General features: G+C 44.6%; 1 protein-coding gene across 1 annotated transcript in view; it reads left to right on the plus strand.

The window, feature by feature from the left end:
• Positions 1 to 217: 217 nt before the first annotated feature.
• Positions 218 to 13,162, plus strand: part of CELF2 (CUGBP Elav-like family member 2) — a 773,712-nt gene continuing 760,767 nt past the window's right edge. The window contains exon 1 of the mRNA XM_059725768.1: positions 218 to 384. The gene's annotated coding sequence lies outside the window, so the exon portion shown is untranslated. The remainder of the gene's footprint in view (positions 385 to 13,162) is intronic.

Below are 13,162 nucleotides of genomic sequence, written 5' to 3' on the forward strand. Positions count from 1 at the left end.
AGTCCTCAGGAGTGGAGAGAGACTCAGACAGCAGACAGCATGGTCCCAGCATGCTTTTTGCCTTTTTTTTGTTTGCATACTCGCTGTCAGTTGCAGCCCTGCAGGTAGAACCCAGTGGGAAGAGGGGCGGGACAGAGTGATGCAGGCTGAACTGACAGCAAATTTAAATGACTGAGCCTTCTTTTTTTTTTTTTCTTCTTTTTTTCTTCTTTTTTTTAATATTTTTTTCCTACTCTGCGACAAACTGAAAAGATTCTAGCACACGCTAATGTAACAATCCTGCTTCTTCTATTTTTTTCCCCTCTCCTCCTGCTTCTAGGATAATTAAAAGAGAAACCTGTAAAGGCAACATTCCTTCAAGCGAGTTGGTGCCATAACGTGCCGGTAAGACCAATTTATTTTTTTCCACCCCCCCCTTCCACATCTTTTCTTTTCCTTTTTTGGAGCAGAAAGCTTTTGTATATGTAATGCAGGCATAAGTGTGCTTCCCTGCTGTGAGGGGTTAGGACGTAATGAAAAGGTGTAATTGCTCGATATGCAACCTTCTCTTATTACTTAAAATGGGTAATAACAGCATTTGTATCTGTCCTGATGATGCCTTCTCTCTGTGAATTGACTATTTGCCCAACAGAAGCAATGCTGTGATTGTCGCACTATGACAATGATGACTTGATTTTTTTTTTGATTTTTTTTTTTTTTTGGTGTTACCATTCCATAATCCTCTCAGAAAGAATAGTTGAGTTGTCTGGCTTTTGAAGTTGCCTAAAGCACTGACATTCTGGGAGGCGGGTTTAGTAGCTCCTGGGGCTCACTGACTGTTCAGCTGTTTCCCAGGTGGGAAGTGCGACGGTGAAACTTCAAAAGAAAAAAAATAAATATTATTCTTCACTCTGGTCTTGCTGGGGTCAGAGTATACAAGAGTCACCATTGGTGCTAAGTAAAGTTCTCTCAGTCCATTAGATTATTCTTCTCTCAGGTGGGAGAGGAGGAGCTCCACTCTTACTTCTTCCTACTTAAATTCAGTGAAGCTGAAAACTTTTGCATGGAATAGCTGCAATGCCTTTGAAAAGAATGAGTTTGATCCTGGAGAGTTTCCTAAGAAAACAAGCATGCCAAGTTACAGTTATTAGAGCTACACAATGCACCTTGCAGATTTTGCCTTCAGCCTCTCCTGGTTTCTAACATCTTTCTGACCTTGTGAATGAATCAATTCAATACATTTAATCCATGCTTTTAAGAAAGATTAAAAAAAAAACCCACACAACAGATACATTGCCTGCCATGTGTGGCTTTTTGTTAGACTTTCTGGGTCTGAACCTCCCAAATGCTGAGTGCCTGAAACACCTACTCAAGTCCAAAAGCAAGCTGAATTTGCCCAAAAGATTACTGAGCATCTCTGTGTGTTGGACCCTAGGGTTGACCAAGTATCTGTGTCTTAATTTTTCCAATTACTATTGAAGTGTTTTTACACTTAGGACATGCTTCTGCAAATTGTTTTTCACATCAACAGTCACACTGAAGTTACTGGGGCTGACAGCAAGAGCCAGAATTACTCATCCGAGTAAAAGTTTACAGATTCAAGCCATCACATGGCTATGTTGAAGAAGACCTATTTAGGTGTATTTGGCCGGGGGTTTTCTAAGGAAGTGAAGTGCCAAGTTCTCAATGAATTTCAGAGGGATTTAATCCCCTAATGCTGTTGGGCTCCTTTGAAACTTTCTGCTTCCCCCAATACAGTACCAAGGGCAGCCATGATTTGCTCTGAAATTAATCAACCCTATGTTGATGCACCAAAACTTTATCTACTTTGTCAAGTCTGCAGTATATGGAAGGGATACATTGATGTTATAAAAGGGAGAGTAAATACGGGGCAGAGGGTAAACACAAAGCTCTCTTTAACAAATCAGGACAGGAGAACAGGGAGAGAGTTATGCCGTGTGTCAATTTACATTATTTTGCTGTGAAAAAAATGGTTTGAAAAAGTGAGGGGGGTAAACAGGGAATCTGCTGGTGTAAGTCTGTTGCTGTACCTGGTTCTGTTATATTTTACCATAGAAAGGTTGTGCCACCTGTGTAGAGATGTATGGTATCTTATGAAATTAGGTCAGTGTCACTCCCGCATCTCATTTCTGCACTTGATAGCTCTGTGTCCCCCCCGAGCAGTAAGGTCCACAAGGGCCCTGGAATTCAGGCTGTGTCCCTGTAATCCTAATTCCCCAACCATTTATAACTAGAGGAGGGAAGTACTGATTGATCTTTCTCTAGACTTGTTATGGAAATATGTTTTTATTCACTATCCACTGACAGTTAGAAACTTATACGATGCAACATGAATTAACTGTTGTCTGTTGACAGTAAATTATGCAGCTCCAGACCCTGATTGTCTCTGAAATAGCCCTTTTTACAATTCTCCAGCGTTATCAAGGGGATGAAACAATACATTCCCAGCTCCAGGCTGATTTTTCCAATTGATCTAGAATAAGCTGATCAAGAGTAGAGACTTCCCTCATTGCCTCTGTCAGTCATGGTGGTGGCCAGGCCTAAAAGCTTCAAAGTGCATACCCATGAGCACTGAGCACCATAGCAGAGTACCATAACTCAACTGCTAAAAGTTCAACCATTGTAACTTGTCAAACAGGAAATGAAACATCATGATCTAGAGAACTGTGCCTTTAAATATGCATTGACTTTCACTTTAGATTTAATCTTCTAAAAAAAATTTCAGTTTAGGAAACTGCACTTTTATATTAGCACTCCTCTTTATCCACTCAGACAGCATTTGGGAATGTCTAGCTGAATGGAATTGATCTCCTAAAAAAATGCAAACCTTATAGTAATTTCTTGTCAACATCATTGAAATAAGAAAACTCCAAGCTCATAAAAATCTATCTGAGGCTACAATTGTTACCAAGATTCTACAACTGAAATGGTGCTATTAAATGTGAAGAACTGTTATCATCACTAGAGGAATGCAATATAAAATTATGGGTTTCACTATAGGGCCCTGTCATCCAAACCAGCAATCAGTCCATAATCCTACTCATGAAGATGCCAGGAGACCTGATACTTCTCTCTGTTAATAAAATATTAAGGACATCTTGCAATTAACAGTTTGATAACACTCCCTCTAAGTTTCTCTGACAAGAAAGAACAAACTCTGTGTTGCATTTCTGCTGCACTTCACACTTCAGATAAGTCATTGATTACTAAGGACGCGCACGCAACGCAAAATCAGACCAAATCCTACAGAGAATACGTATGGGATTCTACCAGGTATTTCTTCTTCACAGGCAATTTGAAAATCCCATGAATCCAGGCCCTGATCTGTCAAAGCGCTTAAGCATGTGCATGTGATTCATCTCAGTCCCTGGAAAAATTATGGAGCAGGTCCTCAAAGAATCCATTTCTAAGCCCTTGGAAGAGAAGAAGATGATTAGGAGCAGTTAACATGGATTCACCAAGAGCAAGTCATGCCTGACCAACCTGATTGCTTTCTGTGACAAAATAATTGGCTTTGTGGATGCAGGGAAAGGAGTGGCCCTTGACTTTAGCAAGGCTTTTGATAATGTCTCCCGCAACATTCTGGCGAGTGAGGTGAGAAGGTATGGGTTGGATGAGTGGACTTTAAGATGGATACAAAGCTGGCTGGATTGTCGGGCTCAATGGGTAGTAATCAATGGCTCAATGTCTAGTTGGCAGACGTTATCAAGTAGTGTCCCAGGGGTTGGTCCTGTGGCAGGTTTTGTTCAATATCTACATTAATGATCTAGAAGATGGGATGAAGTGCGCCCTCAGCAAGTTTGAATATGCCACCAAGCTGGGGGTGTTGTAAATAGACTGGAGGCTAGGGCTAGGGTGACATAAACAAATTGGAGGATTGGGCCAAAAGAAATCTCATGAGGTTCAACAAGGACAAGTGCAGACTCCTGCACTTAGGACATTACAATCCTATGCACTGCTGCAGTCTGGGGACTAACTGGCTAAGCAGCATCTCAGAAGCAAAGGACCTGGGAGTTACAGTGGACAATAAGACAGATAAGAGTCAGCAGTATGCGCTGGTTGCCAAGAAGGCTAAAAGCATACTGGACTGCATTAGTAGGAGCAATGCCAGCAGATTGAGGGAAGTAATTAGTCCGCTCTATTCTGCACTGATCAGGCCACATCTGGAGTACTGTGTCCAGTTTTGGGACCACATTATACAAAGGATGTGGACAACCTGGAGAGAGTCCAGTGGAGAACAACGAAAATGGTTCGAGGACTGGGGCACATGATTTATGAGGAGAGGCTGAGGGAACTGGGTTTATTTAGTCTGGAAAAGAGAAGATGGAGAGAGGATTTAATAACAGTCTTCAACGTACTGAAGGGTGGTTCCAAAGAGGATGGAGCTGGACTGTTTTCAGTGGTGGCAGATGACAAAACAAGGAGCATTGGTGTCAAGTTGCAGCAAGGGAGATTTAAGTTGGATATTAGAAAAAATAACTTTTCACTAGAAGACTGATGAAGCACTGGAACAGGTTACCTAGAGAGGTGGTGTAATCTTCATCCTTAGAGGTTTTTAAGGCCCGGCTTCACAAAGTCTTGGCTGGCTGGGGGTGGTCTTGCTTTGACCACCTAGATAGTTCCACTAGAGGTCCTTCTGAGGTCCCTTCCAACCCTAATTTTCTATGATTCTATGGTGTCATAGATTTTGATGGGACTATGTACATTCTGATTGCTAACCATGATTAGCTGGACTAGAGCCATGGCCGTTCAGAATCATTTCAAAACATCTAGAGCAGTTGACCTTCTGGAAATATTTTGTTACATTTGGTTAATGAAAGATGAACTTCTATACTGTTATTTAATTTCAAGTGGATGATTTCTCATTTAACTGAACTTGATTTACAATATTATTTAGGGGGCTGACCTTTTTACATTTGACCTAATGAGATATTATCAATCAATTATTCTTCAACAGAAGCAAGATCAAGCCCAAGGGTGCCAAGCAAAGCAAAAGCTTTTCATGCCAACATGTTTTAATAAAGATGAGGCTTAGGGTTTGTTCCAAAATATACTTGTAGTTTGGGCTAAACCAGGGGAAAGGTCCTCATAGATACAGATACAGAAAGGAGTATCTAGCTCAAGAGTGGGCAATTATTTCTGATGGAGGGCTGCTTACCGAGTTTTGGTAAGGTGTTGAGGGCTGCATGCATGAACGACGCATGCCCTTGGTGGCCAGTGGCCAGTGGGTTATGGTGACCACCCACAGGTGACAGTGGCAGCCGGGGCATGGCAGTGGCGAGCGGGGAGCTCCCGCAGGCAGCTGTGGTGGTGGTGTCGGTGGTGGGGTGGGGGGGTGGGGTAGCAAGTGCCATCCGGCAGTCAGAGACCACCCTCATACACTGCCAGCAGCATTGGTGGAGGCCAGTGGTGATCAGCAACCACCCAGAGATGCCACTGGCTGTGTTGGCAGCAAGGGGGGTGGTGGCGAGCACAGACCATCCACAGGCACTGTCGGCAGCGTTGGTGGTGCTTCTTTCAGGGGGTGCACCACCAATCTCAGGGAATGCACGTGCACCTGCATGCACCCCCTATGCATTGCCAATGGCCACATGGGTAGCCCCACCCCCTGATCACTTGGGCTGCTTTTCTCCCACATGGAGCAATAGTTTGTTCCATGCCCCCACTGCTCAGCTTGGGCCCCACACAAGCTCGGGGCTGAGGAACAGCAGCAGTGGCAGCAGCAGCTGGGCATAAATTGCTGCTCGGGGATGAGGAAAGTGCCCCCACCCCTCACCATCACAGGGCAGTGTTTGCAGCGGCCACCCAGAGCCCTTCTGTGGTGCCCAGTGCGGCATCAGTGGCCATGTGGAGCAGCTACACTGGGCAGCTCACAAGCAGCAGTGTTCAGCATGGGAGAAAAGCAGCCCCTCCCTTTCCTGCTGCTGGTGCTCCTTGGTGCAGCTGCTCTCAGCCCACACAGAACAGCCCAGAGGTAGTGGTGATGTGGCGGAGACACAGAACGGCCCCACATCGCCTCTATGTGGCTGCACCAGGAAGCATCGGCCATCGGGAGAGGGAGGAGCCACTCACTTCCACTGTCCCCTGACCCCGCTTCACCACTTTCCCCATTTTCCTGCCCACTCGCCACCCTCTACAGCACCATGTGGCTCCCGGCTGTGCATGGTCAGACTGGGGGACTCGGCAGGAGCCGGCCCAGCCCCAAGGACTGGCACAAGTGGCACAGTGTGCAGTCTCCTCTGCTCCTCCCCACACATCCATCCTGGCTGGCTTCCTTTGGCACTGTATAGTCCTAACACTATGGTTTCTAGCAGCCCGGCCCACATGAGACAGGGCATGATGCAGTATGCCCAGTAGCCATCCCATCCACCCGCTGCAATAAACTGCTGCTGCTGGTGGTGCTGACGCGCTGCACAGGGAAACTCGAGGGTGACTGCTCCTGACCAAGCCCCGCCATGGCTGGCACAGATTAGTGGTGCCATGGAGTAGTGGCTTATCATGGTGCGTAGATGGTCTGTCTACTCACTGCACTGTATCACGCCCTGTCCAGTGCAGGCCCAGCTGCCAGCAGCCGCAATACCAGGACTATGTAGCTACAGTGCCAACAGAAAGATGGGCTGGAGGGATGAGTCCAGGGGTGGAAGGAGGCGTCTTCCCACTGCACAGCCTGGCACAACCCTGGCTGTGGCAGAGCGGAGTGGTGTGGGGCACAGCCCTCCCTGTTCAGGCTCCTAGTGGCAGCCAGTGGGCTGGATAGGATCAATTGGTGGCCCGCATATTAGGTGGGCCATAAATTTGTCCACCCCTAGAACACAGGATCATAGGAAATTAGAGCTGGAAGGGACCTCATGAGATCATCTAGTTCAGCCTCCTGTCAAGGCAGGATCATATCTGACTCAGCCATCCCAGACAAGTGTCTGTCTAACTTGCTCTTGAAAATTTCCTGGGATGGAAATTCCACGACTTCCCTAGGTAACCCATTCCAATGCTTGGCCACCCGCAGAGTCAGCAAGTTGTTCTTAATCTCCAGCATAAATTTCCCTCCTGTAGCTTGAGTCCATCGCTCCTAGTCCTGTGACCTATAGCCACAGGGAATATTCTATCTTCATCCTCTCTGTAATCAATCACCCTTCAAGAATTTGAAGACTGTTCTCCGATCTCCCTCAGTCTTCCCTTCTCCAGACAAAGTAATCCTAGTGCTTCTCCTGGCTTCATAAGTCTTGCTTTCCAGGCCTCTAATCAATTTTGTCACTCTGCACTGGACTCTTTCCAATCTGTCCATATCCGTCTTGAAATGTGGGTCTCAAAACTGGACACAGTCCTCTAGCTGAGGCCTCACCAGTGCTGAATCACTTGCCTTGATTTGCAAGGGACACTCCTGTTAATACAACCCAGTAAGCTGTAAACTGTTGTGATTTTTATTTTATTTTATTTTTGCAATGAGACTGTGTATGCATACATACATACATACATACTAAAACATATCATCATACTTTTTCTCATTTTCCTTTGTCATACTCAGCAATAGGAATATTTTACGGCCAGCATATTAAATAAATTAAAGTTGAAGTTTGCATTTATAATTGCTCCTAATTGTCTTACTCCTTGGGCTTCTCAGTTGTATTTTAACAACACCTGCAGCTGTGGGGCATTGAAATTACCCTTGTCCCCCTGCTTTACCTTTAGCAAGTTACATGTTCTTGGTGTTTCTGTGCAATCTGCCTTGTAGTTGTGCAACAGGGTTTTTGTGTAGTTTCAGGAATAAATTAGACAAGCACTAGTAGGATGGTTTAGAGAGGATAATCCTGCCTTGGCCAGGAGGTTGGACTATATGACCTCCTGAGGTTCTTTTTCAGCCCTCATTTTCTTTGATTCTGCTATATTATATTATAGTACCTTACTAATAAGATGCAGTATTCAGTGCCTTTTAATGCACATCCTAAGCATCCTTAAATTATGAGGAAAGCCTGAATTTAAAAACTAGGACTAAAGATCGAATCTGACTCTAATTTCAATGATGAACAATGGCAATATTTCCAGTGATACTGTCAGACAGAGACTATTCTGTGGACAGTATAGGCTAGTCACTGTTATTGAATGGGTTTATGCATTTAAGCCTTGAGCCTGCAATGACTTAGACACATGCTAGCTTAACATTACCAATAAAATCCTGGCTGTGCTGAAATCAATGACAAATCTCCCATTGACTTCAAACGGGCCACCCTGTGAGTAGCCTTGTTGACTTCAGTGCAACAATGCACAAAGTTAAGCATGTTGAGTAAATCTTTGTAGGATCCAGCCTTTATTTGGATGAAGTATTAAAAGACTGGGGGTGATGCAGTGCATCTTTCAAAATGCTTCCTCTGTTTCCGGACAGACCATGTGCGTCCAATTATGCATCACAGCTTGATCTGGAATGCAGTGCTCTGTGGAAAAGCCTGCAGGAGTGGGTTCTGGGAGAGGAAGCACAAGTTCCTTCTCCAGCCATCCATGGGGAAGAGGGGTGAGTGGTTGGTCTATCCCTTGGAACAGGCCCCAGGACACAGTGCTTTCAACATCACAATATTTACATGATACCTGATGATTTATCTTAAGCCTTTAATCCTAGCATTGGGTAAGCACACCAGAATCTCAGCTTTTGCTACAAATTTTTAGCCACCATGGTGGTAGAATTCCTTTGGAAAACATGTGCCCTGTTGGCTTAAAACAGCAGGAAGCCAAAAAAAGAACCCCAGACATTATTTTAAAAATACATATTTTTGCATTCTGCTGTGAACTTCATGTGCTTGAAGTTGGCCATGCTGATGACCTGTCTCCGAACCTGACAGCTCCTTAGGACTCTGAGAGACTGACTCTGGCCCCATCAGGCCAGGCTTTCTCTCTTCCGCTCCCTGCTTCCAGTGGCCCAAAGTGAGAAGTGCCACAAAGCTGAAGAGTTTAGAGGAGCAATGGGCCACATTTGTTTCTATATATATTGGACATCCCAGTGTTCCTAGGCACCAAAGTAGGATCCTAGTCCACCTTGAGGTCCTGAAAATCCATTGCATCTAGTTTTGCAACACACCAGCATCTGACCATTAAGATTGAATCACATAAGCAGTGGAGGACAAGGAGGAGGAGGACAACGGCATACTGACCTTTTGCATTAAATGAAATAGATTTGCAGTTAGGCACCTATGTCTACGTATGCATCTTGTACATGGAATATAACCTGGCCCAATATGTGTCTTGTCTTCCCGTTCCTCCCCATGTCCTTCCAGCTCTCTACTCCCTCCCCACAGTATAGCACCACACAGGTCCACATGTAGCCTCATAGCCACATGGCACTCAGTGTTCGCTGACTGGGCCACAAAGATGAGTGAACATGCCATAGCTGTGACTAATATTGTGGGGAGCTGGTGGTGAGGCCATGAGAGGGGAGAGGAAGGGAAAGGAAGCAGACGGGGCCATTTGCACCACCGCCATGGAGCAACGTACCCCCCGCCCCTGCAGCTCAGAGCCCTAGGCATGTCCTTAGTTTTCCTATATATTAATCCAGCCATGTGTCAGGCAGTGGTAGCAAATATTATAATATCCAGATATCACAGCTTCCAATGACAGGGTTGTGCATTACAGCTTGTTTGTAATAGGAGAGTTGTACCAGTCTGTCTAAACTAGCACAACCCTCTTATTGCAGGAACAGTTTCATGTACATAATTGTACTTATCCTGCCTTGGGGAACTAGCAAAAGTGCTATTAATACAAATACAATTGATAGAACTATATACCCTAAAAAAGGATTTGCACTGGAATCGATTTGTTCCTTAAAAAACATCACATGCATAACCAACATAGTTGTTAGTCAGACATTTGACCCTTGCAGGTGCAGATCTGGGAAAAGAAAAAAACAGTTCTATTCAATGCAGTTTTAAATTATCTGGGGGAAAAGCATCTGAAGAAATAAATATTTCCCAGGAAACTTGACTCTTTAGTTTATAGCAGGACTAGAGAGCAGGGTAAACCTCCAGTTGACATCTGTGTACACTAGTTTACTACTTCTAACCTCAAAATTTGGCAATCACTTAAAAAAGTTTATCATTTTGGTGGCATGAACCAGGGTTTATCTACATCTCAGTGTTTCTGCTGGACTCTGCACTGCAGCAGAAAAGGAAAACATTTCAGACATTAAAATTAACTTATTTTTTCCTTCAAGTGTATTTTAATTTTATCTTCCTTTCCATCATGGTGCCATAGCAAAGAGGCTTTACATAGTCTTAGCATGGTTCTGTATGATAATTTTTATATAGACAGGTTACAGAAATTTACTGTCTCACAGACACAGTCAAGTTGCCACAAGATTCTGTTCGTTAACATAGCTGTACAAATGCATTGGGCCTGCCATCGCTTAGCATAGGGATTTTAAATATAGCTAGGAAGAATTTAAGAGAATGCCTGTAAAATGGGGTTTGGCCTTGTCGGTTTAGCTTTTAGAGGAAAGAGTGCAGTGTAAAGCCCTCTCCCATAATTGGACACAAGTGACAGCTTTACTTAATGAGTGTTCGCAAATGACTAAGCAACGAAAATACTCTGCCTCTTCTCACCACGAAAGAATGACCATGCTAGATGTTAACACTGTTGAGAAAAGCTCTGTTGTAAATGCAGGTGAGACAAATGGGAGACTCGTTAGTCTGTGAATTAAAACCTCCTCACAGCTGTTCTTAAGATATGCATTTATGCATTATCAAGTTGGGGTAGGGTAGCACATCCTGATGTGAAGCTGTAAGAGAGACACCTGCAGAACAGGTATGAGACTAAGCCTGTTCCACTTATTAGGCATCTAAGGCTTTGGAGATACGTAACTTGAAACTGTTTATCAGAAGAGGTATTGCCGCTCGGGGGCATATATCAACTGTACCAGTTTAACCACTCCTATAGGGATATAACTAAGGTAACTGTAACAGGGTCAATAGTACAACCATTTTACTCCACTTGTAACACTACAGAAGTGAACAGAAATATCAGTTATGGGACACATCTACAGGAGACTTTAGTGCGGAGTAGCTAATTAGCTTTGCAGTAAACATCGCGCGTTTACACGTGCATCCCTATTAGGCTGAAGTTAATTTACTCTGCAGTGGGATAGTACTTGTAAATACTTGTAGACTTGTAAGTACTTTTTTATTCTGCAGCAGCATACGTGTTAAAGCTACCCCAGCTGGTTGGGGGTGCTTCAGTGCCTGCCTCCTGGCTAGCCCTGCACTGAAGCACCCTCATGGCCCAGCCAACCCCTCCACAGCATACTTAGCCAGAAGGAGCAGTTCCAGTGCCTGGGGCTCCCTGCCACTTGGGGCTGCTCTGACCTGGTTCATTGTGCTCCGGTCCCAGGTGCATGTGCAAATGGCTCATTTGGAGCAATAAACTCCAGACCAATAAGTTCTAGAGTTTATTGCTTTGCATTCATATACACACGTAGATGCACTCAGGGTAGAGTAGGATTGTACTTACGTATCTAAGTACCACTTAAATGTCTAATAGATTTGGTTTGCCATGTTAGTCTGAAGTCAGGCAGAAGGTAGAGGGTGAACAGGGGTGGTGACATCTGATTCATAGGAACATGAGCTTTCATAAGCCACAATTTACTTCATTAGCTAACATCTGATTCTATTTGATGAAGTTGTTGGCTACAAAAGCTCATGCCTCTCTAAATTAGTTAGTCTCTAAGGTGACACTCTGCCCTATCTTTTGCATGCCTAGATAGATGTAATAAGGTCTGGCTCACAGTTCTTTCTTCCTGGGGTATTTAGAGCCTGGACTGTTCCTGTAGCTGTGCTTCTATGCAAGTCCTTATCTCTACATCAGTCTTTCTTGGTTCATCTTACAAGAATTATGTGGTTGCAGAGCCACTGGCCATCATCTTTGAAAACTCATGGCAATCAGGAGAGATACCAGATGTTTGGAAAAGGGCAAATCTAGTGCCCATATTTAAGAAAGGGAGGAAGGAGGATCCAGGGAACAACAAACAGGTCTGCCTCACCTCAGTTCCTGGAAAAATCATGGAGCAGATACTCAAGAAATCCACTTCTAAGCATTTGGAAGAAAAGTAAGTGATAGGAACAGTTTGCATGGATTCACCAAGGGAAAGCCATGTCTGACCAACCTGATTGCCTTTTATGATGAGATGACCAGCTCTGTGGATGCAGGGAGACTAGCGGATGTGATACATCTTGACTTTAACAAGGCTTTTATTATGGTCTCTAATCACATTCTCACAAGCAAAGTAAGGAATTTCAGGTTGAATAAATGGACTGTAAGGTAGATAGAAGCCTGGCTGGATCATCAGGCTCAGAAGGTAGTAGTCAATGGCTCAATGTCTAGTTGGCAGCTGGTATCAAGTGGAGTGCCCCAGGGGCCAGTCCTGGGGCCAGTTTTGTTCAATATCTTCCTCCCTGACTTGGAAGGTGGGATAGAGTGCACTCTCAGCAAGTTTGCAGATGACACCAAGCTGGGGGGAGTAGTAGACACACTGAAGGGTATAGGTAGGTTTCAGAGAGACCTAGACAAATTGGAGGACTGGACCAAAAGAAATCTCATGAGGTTCAGTATGGACAAGTGGAAAGTCCTGCACTTAGGATGGAGCAATCCAATGCATCATACAGGCTGGGGGCTGACTGGCTAATCAGCAGTTGTGCAAAAAAGGACCTGGGGGTTACAGTGGACAGTAAGCTGAAGATGAGCCACCAGTATGTCCTTTTTTCCAAGAAGGCTAGTGGCATACTGTTTGCATTAGTAACAGTACTGCCAGCAGATTGCGGAAAGTGATTCTTCCTGTATATTCAGCATGGGTAAGGCCACATCTGGAGTACTGTGTTCAGTTTTGGGCCCCCCATTTCAGACATGATGAGGATAAATTGGAGAGAGGCCAATGGAGAGCAACAAAAAATGGTGAGAGGGCTGGGGCACATGACTTCTGAGGAGAGGCTGAGGGACCTGGGCTTATTTAGTTTGAAGAAGAAAAGCCATGGTCTCCAGTTGCAGGAAGGGAGGTTTAGGTTAGATATTAGTAAAAAAACTTGCTCACTAGGAGGGTAGTAAAACACTGGAACAGTTACCCAGAGAGGTGGATCTCCATCGCTGGAGGTTTTTAAGACCTGGCTAAATAAAGCCTTGGCTGGCATGATCTAGT

The sequence above is a fragment of the Alligator mississippiensis genome, chromosome 4 (genome assembly GCF_030867095.1).
Source record: "Alligator mississippiensis isolate rAllMis1 chromosome 4, rAllMis1, whole genome shotgun sequence".
NCBI lineage: Eukaryota > Metazoa > Chordata > Crocodylia > Alligatoridae > Alligator > Alligator mississippiensis.